Source organism: Nyctibius grandis, chromosome 2 (assembly GCF_013368605.1).
Source record: "Nyctibius grandis isolate bNycGra1 chromosome 2, bNycGra1.pri, whole genome shotgun sequence".
NCBI lineage: Eukaryota > Metazoa > Chordata > Aves > Nyctibiiformes > Nyctibiidae > Nyctibius > Nyctibius grandis.
This window is the reverse complement of record NC_090659.1, coordinates 116,953,725-116,971,179: the sequence shown is the minus strand read 5'-3', so window position 1 is coordinate 116,971,179 and position 17,455 is coordinate 116,953,725.

Below are 17,455 nucleotides of genomic sequence, written 5' to 3'. Positions count from 1 at the left end.
CCAGGAGCCCCCATCATTGACCAGGACCCCACATAGTAGCATCTGCACAAACACAGACAAAAAAAAGGCCCTCTTTCCAAAATGTTGGTGTTCTAAAACAAGAGACAAAAATATACAACTTCTCTTCAGAAAGTGAGACCCATTGTCTGTAAAAATACATTGTAGATACAGCTATTTAAATTAATGAAATTATGTCAGGAGGCATTCCCGGGCACAGGAACTCATCTTACTTACAGAACTAATACTTTTCTGGGCATGTTTTTGTTCCATGTCAACTGAGTTCATCAAAAATAATTTCTGTACAAGGTTCAGGTGGATAATGGTATGTGGCCACCTTGTTTTGGAGAAGTGCATACATGGTACAGATGTGGGCTGTTCCACATCAGTATCAAAAACCAGTCTTAGGTATATTTTATTTACTAGAAATGACATAGCCTTATGTCAGCTCTTCCTCAAGTCATTTGCTAACCAAAATACAGATTTTTTTAGACTTTGAAGAGGCGAAGAAGAGCCTGTCCAGGAAAACATCAGCCATGTTTAGCATAGGCAATATCTTTCTCTTCGAGTAAGTGACTGCTTGTATTACAAAGCCACTCACAAGGATCCCCAGCTTTCAAACTCACAAGGAGATGAGCCACAGACATGCTGAGGACTGTTTTGCCAACTGCAGCCCTTCCTGTTGCATGCCACTTCCTCAGTGATACTGTTTTCCTCAAGGTGCAGCACTACAGACCTCCATAATTCAGATATTGGTCAAAAATTCTTCTGACAAATTATTTTTTTCTGACTCAGGAACTTACAGTTCACTTTTCTTTAGCAGTTTAATATAAAGAAAAAGTGATTAAGTAATCTTTGGAATAAGTTATTTTTTCTTCTTATGGATTTTTGCATCACTGGCTACCAATAGTCTTGACATAGATCTAAAAAGCCTGCTCCTACAAGCATATGTTGTGACTATCTTCTCTAGTAGTCCCAATTTAATTATCTTCATTGTCATAACATCTAAGTGAATGAGTGATTCAGTTCAGGGCCACCCACCACTGCCAGACACTTTAAAAAAATTCAGTGAAGTTATAATATGTAAATTAGATAGAAACAATCCAGTTTTCTCATAACATCTAGAGTATGTTGTAATTTTCTAGGTCTCTAGCTGGAAGTTTGGGAGTTTAGGAAAATGGTTTATTTTAAAAATATTCTACAATTTTCAGAAAAAAAAACAGAAAAGCTTAAGTGTGAGCTAAGTGTAGGTAGGACCTGCCATTTATGCATTCATTCCTTCTACCCAACCTGCTGAAATAGTAGAAACCAAATTATACTTTTATGAAGAGTTTTTTAAAGCAACAAACAATGAATGATTGGAGAGGTAGTATCAACAAAACTTTCATCAGGAATTACTAAATTCCAGCTTATTCTAATACTACAATAACAACAACCAAAAGATATAGAATATTGTAAGTCAGAACATGGAAGAAAGAGATCCTTCTCCCTTTTTCAGTTATGCAGAGTGCCATTAGAAGGCTGTTCCGACTGAATCCCTTCTATGTCCACAGAGGAGGTTCAGGTCAAGGATGTTGGCTTAGTTGAAAAGATACTGGCATTGGTGCTGGGAGAGCAGGGAATAAAGACAGAAGGAGAGCAGAAGAAAATTAAAAGTGTTGGATTCACCTCATCTAACTTCAGAGGTCTACAATGGAAAGTCCATCTAAACTAGTTGCCTTCACTCCCATTATAGAGAGTGGAAAGGAACAGACACTTGTTGGGAAATTTGGGTCTGATTTAACAGCATATCATGTCACATGAACCCCTCCAGACTGATCAATACAGTCTGCACAAAATGACAAAGATTTGGCCAGGAAGTAGGTGAGATAAACTGTGACCGATCAATCAAGTTTTTTTGTAGCCTTCAGGGAGTAGCATAGTTTAAGACATCATATGAAAGAGGAGAATGAGGTACCATGAAGTTCAGTGGAAGTCTTTCCAATGCTTTTAAAATATAGCAACTGACACCTCAGGAAACCAAGACACAGCATGGAGGACTTAAGCAATCAAAAACAGTCGGTGCATTGGCAAATACAGTTCTTAGTTTCTCGAGGGATTTTCAGAGAAAAAATACTTTAAAAACTTGAAGAACTATTATTCCAGTTCTTAGGATTCTAAATCATGAGTTTGAAAAAACCACACAGCTCAACAAGCATAGGCAGGTGACATGTCTGATGTCTGTTTAGATTTCACACTGTGCTTTAACTCTCACATAATGAAATAATGTATCTGTTAAAAGCTCATTGATTTTATTTACCTTTCTGACAAGCGTTACTTACCACCTTTTAGGACAGTATTTGCATACAAAATTTGTGGAATTTCATTTATTTTGATTTATGAGAGTTCTGAAGTCATTGCAGTCATGTTGATAGCGACAAGAAAAGATCAGTCACCACAAACAGTCCAAACTTACACTAAAGAACAGACAACATTAATTCCATCCAAGCAGTTTTATTTCAACTTTAATCATCTTTCCAAAGGCAACCCACACAATCTTCACTGTCCCAAAGATCCTGGAGTAAGTAAAACCAAAAAACATGAGGAGATAGGAATTGCAGTAACCTCCATTTTATCTCCCTCTTTTTTTTTTGCCCCCAATACAACCTGAACATGTAGAAAATTGAATTTAATTTAATGAAGGATTGGAGCATTCATGTTGCACTATAATTGTCAGTGAGCAGCAGGATCCAGTTTCTCCCAAAGCAGGAGCCAGGAGCCAAGTGTGATAACCATGGGGGCAGAAGGTGCTCAGCCACCCCAAAGGGTCCAAGGGGCCAGGTGGGCCAAGGGAAGAAGGAAATGGGCTCAGGTCAGCCCTGGTAGACGCTGTGCAGCACTGGGGGAGGAGGGCAATGGGGGATCAGGGTGAGGCCCAATGAGGGGAACACGGGTCAGACACAGCCCTGAGATGGCCAGGCAAGACCACGGGGATGGGGATATTGGCCCACAGGTGAGCCTGGCTTAGAAGGGCCCATGGCTGGGCCGGGCAGGGCTGTGGGGAGCTGGAGACCAACGTCCTATGGCATCACTGAGGCAGGGAGTGATGGCCCCAGGGGGCTGAAATGGGGTCCTGGGCTGTGGGCAGAGTGGGGGGAGGCCCTGGGGGTGGGCAGGGCCATTAAAGCATAGCAGGGCCCTCAAGGTCCTGACAATAATTAAGTACAGTGATGCTACTTTTGTCTATGAATCAGTCAAGTCAAGTGTGTCAGGTATAGATTACATACATGTGGAAAATTGCTAAAGAAAGATTTTTTCTGACAGACATCTGAGTAGCTGATACACTATTCCTCTTCAGTACTGATTATATATAATCCAGGAGACTGGATATTCCAAACCTGACGAGATTCAAAGGCTAATGTTTTCTAACTGGAGGGAGAAGAACAAAGTTCATTTAGTGCAATGGCACTTCTAAAATTGCGCTTTGACTCTTAAACCTACTTAGCCAAATTCTCAGGTTAAATATGAAAAAGATTACCTTTTTTTTCATGCTCAACCTTAAGCTGACAAAATCAGAAAATTCAAGTCTGTATTGGCACTGTTTTCTTAAAATATTTCTGAAGGATTATCAGTGACACCTCTTCTTTGAAAGGTTTCTTCACTTTCTGTAATGGGGCTGGCACCATGGGTGCCATGCAAGCACCTAATATACAGACATAAAAGGGAGAATGGACCTTAAACATGTGGATTTGGGGTGTTGGACACAAGGCTGTTGCTATCCCCCAGTGCACGTGCACACCAACTGCAGCAGTGGGTGAAGGTCAGAGGATCTGTCCTGTAACAGCTGGGCAAACACAGCACTGCTGTGACCTCACACTGATATGTTCAACCAGAACAAATCTTTGTGCAGAAAGTCACCCTCTGTGTAGCTGTGGGGAAGAGGATGGTGGTGTTCAGGTTTGTAGCATTAATATCAGTCTTAAGGAACACTGAATGGTTATTTCTGAGTGGTTTCTTCATAGGTAGCAAACATGATCCTTTACCCAGAACTTTCACTTTTCAGTAGCATACAGAAGAAATCTGTTTTGCTGGTTTAAAACCTGTAGAATATGCTAAAGGTTCTTGCCTTCAGATGATCAACTGCAGTGGGCCTTTGATTCATTGCTTTGCTGGTTCTGTGTTGAATGATGGATTACAGCACAGCTATAATGTGCTGCTGAACAGAAACTGCCAAACACCTGAACACAACATTGTGCCTCAAACTCATACCTAACTGGTGCATGAAACGCAAGTATTTGTGTTCACACTAACCTCTTTATGCATCAGCCTCACCCAGCACGTCACCAGTTTTGAAGGCTCACAGAGGTTTAGCGTAGAAGGAGATTCTCCTTGGAAATAAATGGAATAACAAATTAACTCTGTGTGAAGAACCCCTTGCCACATTGAAGACTGCTGAAGCCCCACCTCTTCAGGAACTGTAGACTGTTTCTTGTCCTTCATTTGATGTGATGATAATTACATATCTGTCACCTTGCCTACTTCTTTCAGCATTCCACTTGCACATTTTCTGCAACAACCTACCACTTAGTTCTCTTCCACTTTTTAAATAGTGCTGACTGGTAGTTTTTAATTACGACTTGACAGTTGAAATTTGCATTCCAAAAGCCAGCTGAAGGTGTTGGAATTAGGTTGTCTATTATTTTACAATGTAGAGCATTCTACTTGCACACAACCCTATACAGTGAATATGTCCTTACCAGGACCTCCCTAGTTTCTAGAGACGCTCTGTGCAAGGAATTAAGGCTACTTCTCTGAGATGATCATGAATTGACGTTTTATGCTTTAATGCTTAATTAATGGAGTATAAATAAGCATGCCGAGCAATTTCTGTAGCTCTAAGAGGAACACTGTTCTTGTCTGATTCATTATTCATTCGTACATGCCAGCTCACAAAATTGCTGTGAGCAGACGGACAAACTGCTAAGAGTACTTCTGTCAGTTTCAAGATTTAGGGGAGAAGTGACCCAGGGAAAGACCCAAAGAATGGATCACTACAACTACTAAAGAGCTACAGTATACTCCTCAGTTTTCTGTAAGAGGCTCTGAGTCCTGTTAGAAGTTCTTGGCTTGGCATGCATTTAGTTAGAGAAATTTTCCCTTCATATCCTTTGACTTCAGTAGAGTTTGTGCTTAACAGTGATATAAGTCAAGTCATTTATGATTAGGTTCTACAAGCTAAAGCTTTAAATTTGCTCCAATTAATTCTTCTTTTGAAGAAATGAGGCACACGTTGTGCTTAAAGCTAAGCCTCCATCTTTTTAAGGATTTTCCATAAAATTCCAGTGATAATTAGTCACTGCAGGTATCTACAGAACCAAACACCTTGTGTTGCCTTTATGATTAGTAATAACGCAAAATTACAATTATGATAGAACAGCAAAGATGCAGCTTACAAATTTACCTCTTCTGTCTGTAGCATGAATTACAAAGTTAAGGAGCACATTCCTGATTAAATTCCTGGGCTGACAGATATTTTGAGAAAGTGTAAATAAGAAGTTCGTGCAATGTATTTTTGAAATTTCATCTTTTCACCTTATTTCCTATGGATTCACCTTCTTTTTTATGCATTCTTTCCTGTGAGTGCTATATGATGTCTGAAACACAACAGTGACAGTATAGTTGTGAGGTTAGAGCTGAGGTCACACATCCAAACCAAGAAGCAGCTACTGGCCATCCATAAAAGAAATACCACAGACAGTTTAAAAAAAATTGCATCCTCTATATCACAAGTCTTATTTTAATTCTTTATATTCACGGTATCTTTTGGATCAAAATCCACTAGAATTTCTACTGCACTGCTTTTACAGCACTATATAATGCTGTTTAGATTTGTTTCTTTTAAAAATTAAAGGAATAGTGGTCCATTTTATGTCTGGTCACGGCAAGAAGAATTCACAACAGTAAAAGTAACGTAAATAAAATTACAAAAAAAACACAAAGGCATTAATTTCGATGTTGCTCCAGGTGCCAGAGCAGGTATTTCAGCAGAGTGAAGACCATGGTGAAGCAGGTTGTCCCCCTACAGCCCATGGAGGATCATGTTGGAGCATATACCCACACTGCAGCCTGGGAAGGACCCCACGCTGGAGCAGGTGGATGTATCCTGAAGGAAGCTGAAGCCCATGGAGACCCAACACTGGAGCAGGATCGTAGCAGGAGTTGCAGCCAGTGAAGAGGAGCCCATGCAGGAACAGGTTTTCTGGTAGGACTTGTGACCCCATGGGGGACTCACGCTGGAGCAGTCTTTTTCTGAAGGATGGTACCCTGTGGAAAGGACCCATTCTGGAGCAGTTCATGAAAGACTGTGTCCCATGGGAAGGACCCCATGCTGGAACAAGGGAAGAGTATGAGGAGGAGGAGAGGCAGAGATGAAATGTTACAGACTGACCTCAACCCCCATTCCCCTGCACTGCTTGCAGGGGAGCACACAGAAAGCTCAGGAGTGAAGTTAAGCCTGGGAAGAAGGAAAAGTGGGATGAAGGTAGTTTTAGTTTTGTTTCTATTTCTTATTATCATACTCTGTTATTAATTGGCAATAAATTAAATTAATTTCCCCAGGCTAAGTCTGTTTTGCCCATGCTGGTAGTTGGTGAGCAATCCCTCTGTCTTTATCTTGACCCATGAGCTTTTCATGTTGTTTTTCCCCCTGTTCAGTTGAGGAGGGGAAGTCAGAGACAAGCTTGGTGGGTACCTGGCCAAGGTCAATCCATGACATAGAATCACACAGAATCACAGAATCACAGAATGTTAGGGATTGGAAGGGACCTCGAAAGATCATCTAGTCCAATCCCCCTGCCGGGGCAGGATTGCCTAGACCATATCACACAGGAACGCGTCCAGGCGGGTTTTGAATGTCTCCAGAGAAGGAGACTCCACAACCTCTCTGGGCAGCCTGTTCCAGTGTTCAGTCACCCTCACCGTAAAGAATTTTTTCCTCAAATTTAAGTGGAACCTCTTGTGCTCCAGCTTGCACCCATTGCCCCTTGTCCTGTCAAGGGATGTCACTGAGAAGAGCCTGGCTCCATCCTCTTGACACTTGCCCTTTACATATTTATAAACATTAATGAGGTCACCCCTCAGTCTCCTCTTCTCTAAGCTAAAGAGACACAGCTCCCTCAGCCTCTCCTCATAAGGGAGATGTTCCACTCCCTTAATCATCTTCGTGGCTCTGCGCTGGACTCTCTCTAGCAGTTCCCTGTCCTTCTTGAACTGAGGGGCCCAGAACTGGACACAATACTCCAGATGCGGCCTCACCAGGGCAGAGTAGAGGGGGAGGAGAACCTCTCTCGACCTGCTGACCACACCCCTTCTAATCCACCCCAGGATGCCATTGGCCTTCTTGGCCACAAGGGCACACTGCTGGCTCATGGTCATCCTGTTGTCCACTAGGACCCCCAGGTCCCTTTCCCCTACGCTGCTCTCCAACAGCTCTGCCCCCAACTTGTACTGGTACATGGGGTTGTTCTTGCCCAGATGCAGGACTCTACACTTGCCCTTGTTATATTTCATTAAATTTCTCCCCTCCCAACTCTCCAGCCTGTCCAGGTCTCTCTGAATGGCTGCGCAGCCTTCCGGCACATCAGCCACTCCTCCCAGTTTTGTGTCATCAGTGAACTTGCTGACAGTGCACTCTAATCCCTCATCCAAGTCATTAATGAATTTTACCTTTTTACGAATTCTCTTCTTTTGCAGAGAGAGTGAGTATATCAGGTAAGACCTTCTGGAAAGAAGAAGGTTGTTCTTTCTATTGGGAGAACTTGAACATGACTCAGAGAAGTTAATTTTCCTACTGCAAGGTATGGCAGGGAGGAACAGAGAGACATGCATGCAGCAAGGAGTGGTGAAGTAGCTGTGAGAGAAAGAGAGAAACACCTGAGAGGAGAGAGAAGCAGACATATCCTGGCCTTCATGGGGACAAATAGAAAACTTCCTGGAGATCAGAGGAGACTGCGCAATATTTACTAAAACTCATAAACTCTCTGAAGTGCTTAAAACCCAGCTTGGAAGCAAGTACCAAGTGGGTAAATAAGTAGTTTATACCCCCGTTTTAAACTTATTCTTTTGACTTAATAATTTTGAGCTTTGTCAGTGTGAAAGATTACATAAATATTCTGTAACTGAACTACATTTTTATGTTTAAAAGCCCTTTTGGTCTTCATTAGGAAGCTCACTTTAAAGGAAAAACAGTCCAAACGAAGCCATCCTAGAGACCTGGCTGACTTGGGTGCCATTACAAGCCCATTGCCTCATGTTGATTTAGCACTCAGACCAGATGACTGAGTGGTAATAACGTGTCCAGCTGTAGTCATAACTCATCCAATGACAAGTTTGACTTGGCCTGGGAAACCTGGAAGTCAGATTTAAATCTCAGATGACCCCTGCTCTGGCTGGGTAGTATGGCCTTTCAAGTGCACAAGGATGAAAAAGGAATAGAAAATCTTCTTCCCAAGCAGAAGTAGAAGTAAACTCTCAGATGGAAGAAGGGGATATAAAACCAAGTGTTTAATATGCAGGCAGCACAGACGGTGCAGAAGGCTGCAGTAAGCCAAGATGAATTAGCCTCCCCTGGCTTGTAAAAGAAAAAGAAACACCACCTTCTGTGCAACAGCACCAGCACTTGCAGTGTGAATGCTGCCAAAAGCTTTCTCTTGGAGAAGCCCAGAGTTCATCAGGCCTTAAGCAGCAGTACTCTTCTGATTAGCTGAATCACCATATGCTCAGGTAATAGCAGAATTACTGGCAACAATAGCGTAAGCACAGCAAGATGGTCATATGCTTTTTGAGAGGACACGATGAGATCTCACACTAATGACTCAACAATTCAGCAAAACGAGACAGAGCTAAATACTGTATCCTGGTTTGACTTTAGGGGAGAAGATCAGACCAGGTCTTGCCTGGTCTTCTTCCCTAAGCTTTTGACAGTCAGACACCCATTTCCTCCAGCTGAACAGGTAAGACTTGACTGTTAGCTACAACACCCTAGCTGGATAATCTTTGTAATTCTTCTGAAATCAAGAGCCAACACATTTAAAGTAGACATTGTGAGATCAACATGTCTTCAATAAGCTATCTTGGTCGAAGAAAGCAAGGGCCTTTAGAATGGTAAGTCCTAACAAAGATGTTTCTCATCAATCTTTTTTACACTTTAGTACCTGAGACTCATCTGGGTTCATCTGTGTTTGGGTTCATGTATGAGATTCATCTATGTTTGTCCATAGCCCATGCTATTCTTCCACTCTTTCCCTTCATGTTTAATACGTCATTGTCCATCTTGGCCGCTGAGTCTAGGTGTTGTAAAGAACAAGATGGGGACCACATCTGATGGCAACAGCATCAAGATCCCTCTTTGCAAATAACCTGAACTGTCAGCTGAAACGGAGATGTCAGTTGAAATTGTTGCCTTAGATTTAATAGGATAAAAATTAGAGATGGAGAGGTTTCTGTGAAGATATTTGTTTTAAAATAATACATAACTGCTTTTCTGGGTGGAGAGTGAAGTTCCTAGACTCCTGGACTGCACCCACCCTTCGGAGGCACTGAGACAATCAGCACCTCACAACTAGGACTGGAGTGAGCTCTGCTGAAGACTTGCCAAGAATCTTTGATGGAAACAAAATGTCTGAAAAACTGCATTGCAGTTGAAAGCTGATAGAAAGTGACTAAAGAATGTTTTTGAGCACGGCCGAGCTAGTGAGATTACTCTTTTGATCCCATAGGGCCTTAAACCCCTAGAAACCAAACAGTAAAGATCATAAGGAGCTGTGTGGGTAATAAAAATAGTAAAAATATTTGGGATGAGATTAGTAAAACCAGAGAGGCTTAAATGTATTTACCTGGAGAGAAAGAGACTAAGTGAAGGGAGAGTATTCAGATTATGAAGGTCATAGGGACTAAACAGTCTCTCCTCTTAACTATGTTACATAGCAGAGAGACAGCAGGACAGAGGATTAAATGACAGGGCAGGCCATGTAGAAGAAACAGAGAGTTTCTTCTCTGAAAAACACAGAATCCCTCATCCAAGTCATTAATGAATATATTGAATAGAACTGGTCCCAGAACCGACCCTTGAGGGACTCCGCTAGACACAGACCTCCAACTGGACTCTGTCCCATTGACCACTACTCTCTGGCTTCTTTCCTTCAGCCAGTTCACAATCCACCTCACTACCCGATCATCCAGACCACACTTCCCCAGTTTAGCTGCGAGGATGCTGTGGGAGACCGTGTCAAACGCCTTACTGAAATCGAGATAGACCACATCCACAGCTTTACCATCATCTATCCACTGGGTTATGTCCTCATAAAAGGCTATCAAGTTGGTTGAGCATGACTTCCCGTTGGTGAAGCCATGCTGAGTGCCCCTAATGATCCCCCTATCCTTGATGTGCCTAGAGACAGCACCAAGAACAAGTTGTTCCATCACCTTTCCCGGGATGGAGGTGAGGCTGACCAGTCTATAGTTACCCGGGTCCTCCTTCCTGCCCTTTTTGAAGACTGGAGTGACATTCGCTTTCCCCCAGTCCTCAGGCACCTCTCCCGTTGCCCACGACTTAGCAAAGATGATGGAGAGTGGCCTAGCAATGACTTCTGCCAGCTCCCTCAGCACCCGCGGGTGCATCCCATCAGGGCCCATGGATTTATGGACTTCCAGGTTTCTTAATTGGTCCCTGACCCAGCCCTCATCAACCAAGACAGATTCCTCCTCTATCCTGACTTCTTCTGAGGCCTCAGGGGTCCGGGGCTCCTCAGGACAGCCTCCAACAGTATAGACAGAGGCAAAGAAGGCATTCAGTAACTCCGCCTTCTTTTTATCCTCTGTCTCCAGGACCCCCACCTCATTCATCAGTGGGCCTACATTGCCTCTAGTGTTGGCTTTACCTGCAATGTATTTGAAGAAGCCCTTTCTGTTGTCCTTGACCTCTCTTGCAAGGTTTAATTCCAAGGAGGCCTTAGCTTTCCTAGTTGCCTCCCTACATCCTCTGACAACAGACTTATATTCCTCCCAAGTGGCCAGCCCCTCCTTCCACGATCTGTACACCCTCTTCTTCCACTTGAGTTTGCCCAGCACTTCCCTGTTTAACCACGCAGGTCTCCTGGTACCCTTCCTTGACTTCCTACCTGTTGGGATGCTCTGATCTTGAGCTCGGAAGAAGCAGTCCTTGAATGCTAACCAACTATCTTGGGCCCCCTTACCTTCTAGTACCCTGTCCCATGGGATTTCCCCTAGCAATTGCTTGAAAAGGCCAAAGTTGGCCCTCCTGAAGTTCAGGGTTGTGATTCTGCTAGCTATTCTGTTCCTGTCACATGAGATCCTGAACTCTACCATCTCATGGTCACTACAACCAAGGCTGCCCTCAACCTTCACCTCTTCAACCAGACCCTCCTTGTTAGTGAGGATCAGATCCAGCAGCGCTCCTCTCCTAGTTGGCTCATCCACCATTTGCATCAGAAAGTTATCATCAAACGCACTGGAGGAACCTCCTGGACTGGTGATGGCTGGCTGAGTAGGCCTCCCAGCAAATATCAGCAAATAATGAATATATTGAATAGAACTGGTCCCAGTACCGACCCTTGAGGGACTCCGCTAGACACAGGTCTCCAACAGGACTCTGTCCCATTGACCATCACGAATCTAGAAGGACAAATGACTTAATATGGCATGACAGTTTTCAGGAATCAGTGCATGATCCCTGTAGATGTAAGAAAAGCACACAGTAGGAAGGCTTAGAGCTGACTTCTTCTATAAAACCCATAGTATAATGCAAAAGATAGAAGCAGGTACAAGTGGGTGTAACTTCACTGAAGTCTATTGCCAGGTGCTGAGGATCTAACCTGTTATATTTCAAATACCATCGTGGGTTTTTATTATCAGTGTATTCTTTACCTGTCGAACATGCATAATGGTGGGATACTTTATTTTGTAAATGTGACAATCAATGTCTTCTCCACGTTTTGTAGAGGATTAAAAGCAGGAGCTGGAGGCACCAGCGTCACTGTCAGATTTCCCAACAAGTCAGTCAGAGATGGTAGGCACTCTCTACTGACATAGCTCAGCTCTACCTCCACATGCAATATTGAAAATGTTTGTAGCATTCTCAGCAGGTGTCATATCACTACTCAGTCCCAGGTTATAATTAAAGTTCATTATATAGCCAGGAAAAGTGAAAGCAAAAATGAAAAATAATAGAAAATAACCCAGCTATGTAAAACTCATCTTCTGAACTTCTAGTAAACTGGAAAACTTTTGGCAAGCTCTCTTCATTAACAGGGAAATGCCTTTCCCATCAGAAAAGTTGCTTCTGGTACTTTTAGAGGTGGCCTAAGTGCTGACATACTTAAAAGGAGATAATTAAGTTAATGGAAAAGCTTTGCTTCTCAAAGTTAGCTAACGAAAAATATTATAGTCTTTCATGGAAAATACTATATAGGTATTGGTCTAAGACTGAAATACAAATGCTGGGGTGCCTTGAAGCATATTAATTGGAAAACCAGATATTTGAATTTCATAGGAAAAAATATACTTCATGAAAAATATTTTAAATCTTTCCTAAAAGCAAAAACCATTCACTTAGTTTGCATTGTTTATTGCTTTTTAAGGGAACCACTGACATTTTTTTTTCAGACATCTTTTCCTTTTTGTAGCTTTTCCTCCTTTCTCTCTGATTTGATTTTGGTCTCAGGAAGGCAAGTAAGAATTTAGAAATCGTTTTCTAACAACTTGAAATTTTGTTTTGTTTTGTTTTTCAATGTGAAATTAAGGAAAACTCAAAATTCTTTCTTACAATTCAAAGGATTGAAAAGTGAGTATGAAAATTTTAATCACTTTTATGAAGTCTTTTTTTTTTTTGCATGAGAGAAATATTTTTATGAGGATTTGCATATCAGCTCTCCACAACGCTTTCTGAGAAACATACTGTCTTTCTCAGAAGCCTAAGTACCTGAAAATTAAAGTAAATTCCAATTCTTAGTTGCTTTGAGCACGACACAATAAGCGTACTCCCTAAATCACAATGTAGGAGCAGCCAGCTTGGAATTAAAAGGAGCCAGGGGTTAGAATGCAGATGAGATAAATTTACCAATGTATTGATCTCACTAGTGTTATTCTGAAGTAAAACAGCAATAATGAATGAGGATTCACTCTTTCTTATAGTGAACCTATTACCAGTAATGACAGATATAGCTTGAGGTTCCGTAGTCTCGTCTCACTGTCTTCCAGTTTAAGCAAACAACAGTTACAGCTGCTTTGATAAAGATTCTTGAGAGGACCAAGTAAGGAGCCAGAAGTAAAATCAGTCCACCTAGGGAAAACCACAGGTCTGTCTACTACTACAGACCTAGGGAAAGAAACATTTCACTCATGGAGGATTCTCTCTCTGTTTTCTCATAGACTGAATCAAGAGAAACCTGCTTCTAACTATGGTTGGGGTTGTAAGGGACCTCTGGAGATCATCTAGTCCAACCCCCTGCCAAAGCAGGTTGCCCTAGAGCAAGTTGCACAGGGTTGCACCCAGACAGGTTTTGAATATCTCCAGAGAAGGAGACTTCACGGCCTCCCTGGGCAGTCTCTTCCAGTGCTCTGTCACCCTCAAAATAAAGAAATTTTTCCTCACATTCAGATGCAACTTCCCATGTTTCAGTTTGTGCCCATTGCCCCTTGTCCTGTTGCTGGGCACCACCGAGAAGAGTCTGGCCCCATCCCCTTGACACCCACCCCTAAGACATTTGTAAGCATTGATAAGATTCCCTCTCAGTCTTCTCTTCTCCAGGCTAAACAGACCCAGCTCCCTCAGCCTCTCCTCGTACGAGGTGCTCCAGTCCTCTAATCATCTTCATAACCCTCCACTGGACTCTCTCCAGTAGTTCCTCGTCTTTCTTGAACTGAGGGGCCCAGAACTGGACACAGTACTCCAGGTGTGGCCTCACTAGGGGGGTGTAGAGGGGGAGGATAACCTCCTTAATCCTCAGTGAAAGGTGAGATCTCAACTGCGTTAACTGTGGGTAGTAACCTTTGGCTGATTCCCAGTACACACATCTTACTTTCCTGCAGGATGGTCACAACCACACCTCATTTAAACCTTTATATTTTCTGGCAGGAATTCCCAGGCAGGCATGGTAAAAGCTGCCAGGAGAATCTCAGATTCATTGCCAGTTTACACATTGACTTTATGAGTTCCCTGATGCTTTCTCATCGCCCACAAACAAGTCAAAACTGAAATCAATTGAAGAACTGAGAGTAAGGTGTAGAGCCCAGATCCATAACAGTATATTTCACAGTTAACTTTCAAAATGCTTCTAAAGAGGGTCAGAATTATCAACACCATTTTGCATGTTGAAAAACTGAGGTATGAGGACATTAAGTGAATTGCTCAAAGTCAGCTCATAGAGAAAGCAATCTCACACGTCCTGAGTCCTAGCCCAGTTCTACTGAAATTAATTCAGAAGGTCTCAGAGGTAAAGAGAAACATTCAGACGTAGAGTCCCAAGCTGTGAGTTAATAACAGGAGAGGGGAAACAAAAAAAAAAAGAAAAAAATTAAAAAGACAAAGACAATAGCACTGAAGGAAACCTCCTAATACACCAGGTACCTAATTTGTTAGCAACAAAAGGTCAAGATGCTTCCTCAGCCACTGAATTAAGATATTAGGCTCATCTCAGTATATTGGAGCCATCAGCTACCAGCAGCATTTGACAGCAAATCAGCCAAGCTCCGTTGATTTATAGCATAAACAAGGTTATACACTCACTCAGTGGTGGTCTCCATTCACCTCCAGGCATACTTGCAAAATGGGCGTGCTGACAAGAGCAGCCAGCCATGGAGAGGCCATGGAAGGAGAGGGGGGAACTGCATCTGAAAATTCGGATTTGCTCCACCCTGCCAGCTGATCACCTGCAGTGACAAGCAAGAGTCCAAATCATTCAGAAAACATCGGAAAGGATTAGTGGATATGGACACTGGCTTAGTCCAGTCATTGGCTTTACTAGTCTGGACCTTCTTCTCCACCATGGAGCAAATTATAGTGCGGTTTTTCTGCCTCCCATCACTGCTTATGTATCCAGCTGGTGAATACTGTCTTCCCTTCCAAAACAAAAATAGAGAGACACCTGAGCAATGCATAATCAGGCTGCTGCCCAGAACAGCCCAAGCTAATAAAATCTTCTGGGTGATGGGACTTACTCACCACACACAACACCTTAAAATGACCAACTATTCCCCTTGCAGTCCCAATACCAACACCTGGGGAATGCCACTCATCACTGGTGTCCACTTGGACATCGAGCCGTTGACCACAACACTTCGAGTGTGATCATCCAGCCAATTCTTTATCCACCTAGTGGTCCATCGACCACTTCCATGCCTCTCCAATTTAGAGACAAGGATGTCATGCGGGACAGTATGAAATGCTTTGCACAAGGCTGGGTAGATGACATCAGTTGCTCTTTCTCTATCCACCAACGCTGTAACCCCATTGTAGAAGGCCACAAAATTTGTCTGGCATGATTTGCCCTTAGTGAAGCCATGTTGGCTGTCACCAATCACTTCCTTGATTTCCATCTGCCTTAGTATAGTTTTCAGGAGGATCTTCTCCATGATCTTGCCAGAATTGTATGTTTCTATCAAAAACAGTCTCAAAATGATGGCCTAACGGGTGAGATTCTATGTGTATGATGACTGGGCTCAGTGGTCAGTTTTGCCACAGCTTTTTTGTGTAACCACAGACAAGTTATCTAATCAAAGATCCTGAATGATATTTAAGTATCTAACTCTTCTTGCCTTATTCCCTTCAGGAGGTGCCTATGTAAGAATTAGAAACCTATGCACATTTGTGGAACTATTTGTTCCTTTCTGTAGAACTAAGTTGAAAAGACACACTACTCCAGAAGATCATTGTGATGATAAATTGATTGATACTTTTACTGAGGAACAGAAAAAGTCAAAAGATCTTGATAATAACAGTAAAGTTCAATTAAGTGTTGCTATGCTGCAGGGTTGCTGATGGATGAATAAATCATACAGCCTATAATTAAAATGTAAAGAAAAAACCCAGACCTTCCATGTGTCTACATCTCAGGTTATAGATCACCAAGAAAATCAAAACACCCACTAGATTTTCCATGTTTTGGGTCAGTCTTACCCACACCCAACCCTCTGTTTCAAGACGCAGAAAAATTAGCAGGTTGTTGCTCATTATCAGGAAGGCCTGATAAGCCTTACTCCAGGAGAAAAGAAAACAGTCCCTGAATTACAGTTAAGACAAGCCAGCCGGCCCTTGATAGCTGAGATGAGACATCAACCTCATGTTTGTTTGATAGGAAGAGAGAAAAACAGGTGATAAATGGATGAAACTGAGACCAGAAATGTGAAGTATGCTCAGCATTTTGAACTCTAGGATGAACCCAAATTCCCACTTTGCTCCTTTCAGTTAGTCAACCTGGCTTAGCAGTGTGTGCTTCTGATTTCACCACCAACAGCTAAGCCCTGGCATCTGCCACGCAGAAGAGAGTACTTAAGACATCATCTTCTCTGCAACCCTCAAAATGCGCCAATCCCTGCTGGTCTTCTCTGGCATCTTGTATGATTTCAAAGTGAACGTACAAACTCTGTGCGCTTTCTTATTGCCAAGGGTATTGGTTGTCTGAGTTATTTGTACCTAACGCTCTGGATTTCCCTGAATATTTACCTATCTTAAAGAGGCTCAAATTTTTTACATCAGAAACATGTTTCAGACAAGACAATTCTGAGCACAAGTTACATAGTTGTACATTGTCCTACATTTATGTTTATTTATGTATTTGTTTTAAAACAAATCCTACAATTGCAGTCCCTACAGACTGATTACCAGGTTTGGCAAATTGACAAGCCTTCACAGCAATTACAGACAGATCTGGCGTTGCTAAAAGACCAAGAGAGTCTTCCAGTGTACCCTCTCTTTTTTTAAATTAGGGCAAGGTTGCCCTAATTTAAAGTTCCTTGGCACAGATTGAGTTGTCAACCATGTTTATATGATTTTACTCACTGGATATTACTGACAATTGTTCCTAAAGACAATTGATCATCTATGTTTTTATTTCTAGTTTTATCTGTCAGTAATACCTTTCCTACAGTGTTAGGTCCTTCCCTGACAATTCACCAATGGTACTGTGATCCCCTCCATGCACGGAAAAGCATTTACTAAGGAAGAGTCAGTAGCACATTCTTATTTTATATCTTTTCTGCATGCCCTCAGATAAAATAAAGCTTGCTTTCAAATGCTTTGAGTTAAAAGTTTAAACATCCTCAGCTCTTGTTAACAGCAAGCTGTAAGTGGTAGGTATTTCTGACAGTGAGAACAGATGTTTTTAAACACATCTGTGAAGAATCAGCATTTGTCTGTGAATTCTGCATGCACAACAATTTATTCAACACAGCCATCTCAGCTGAA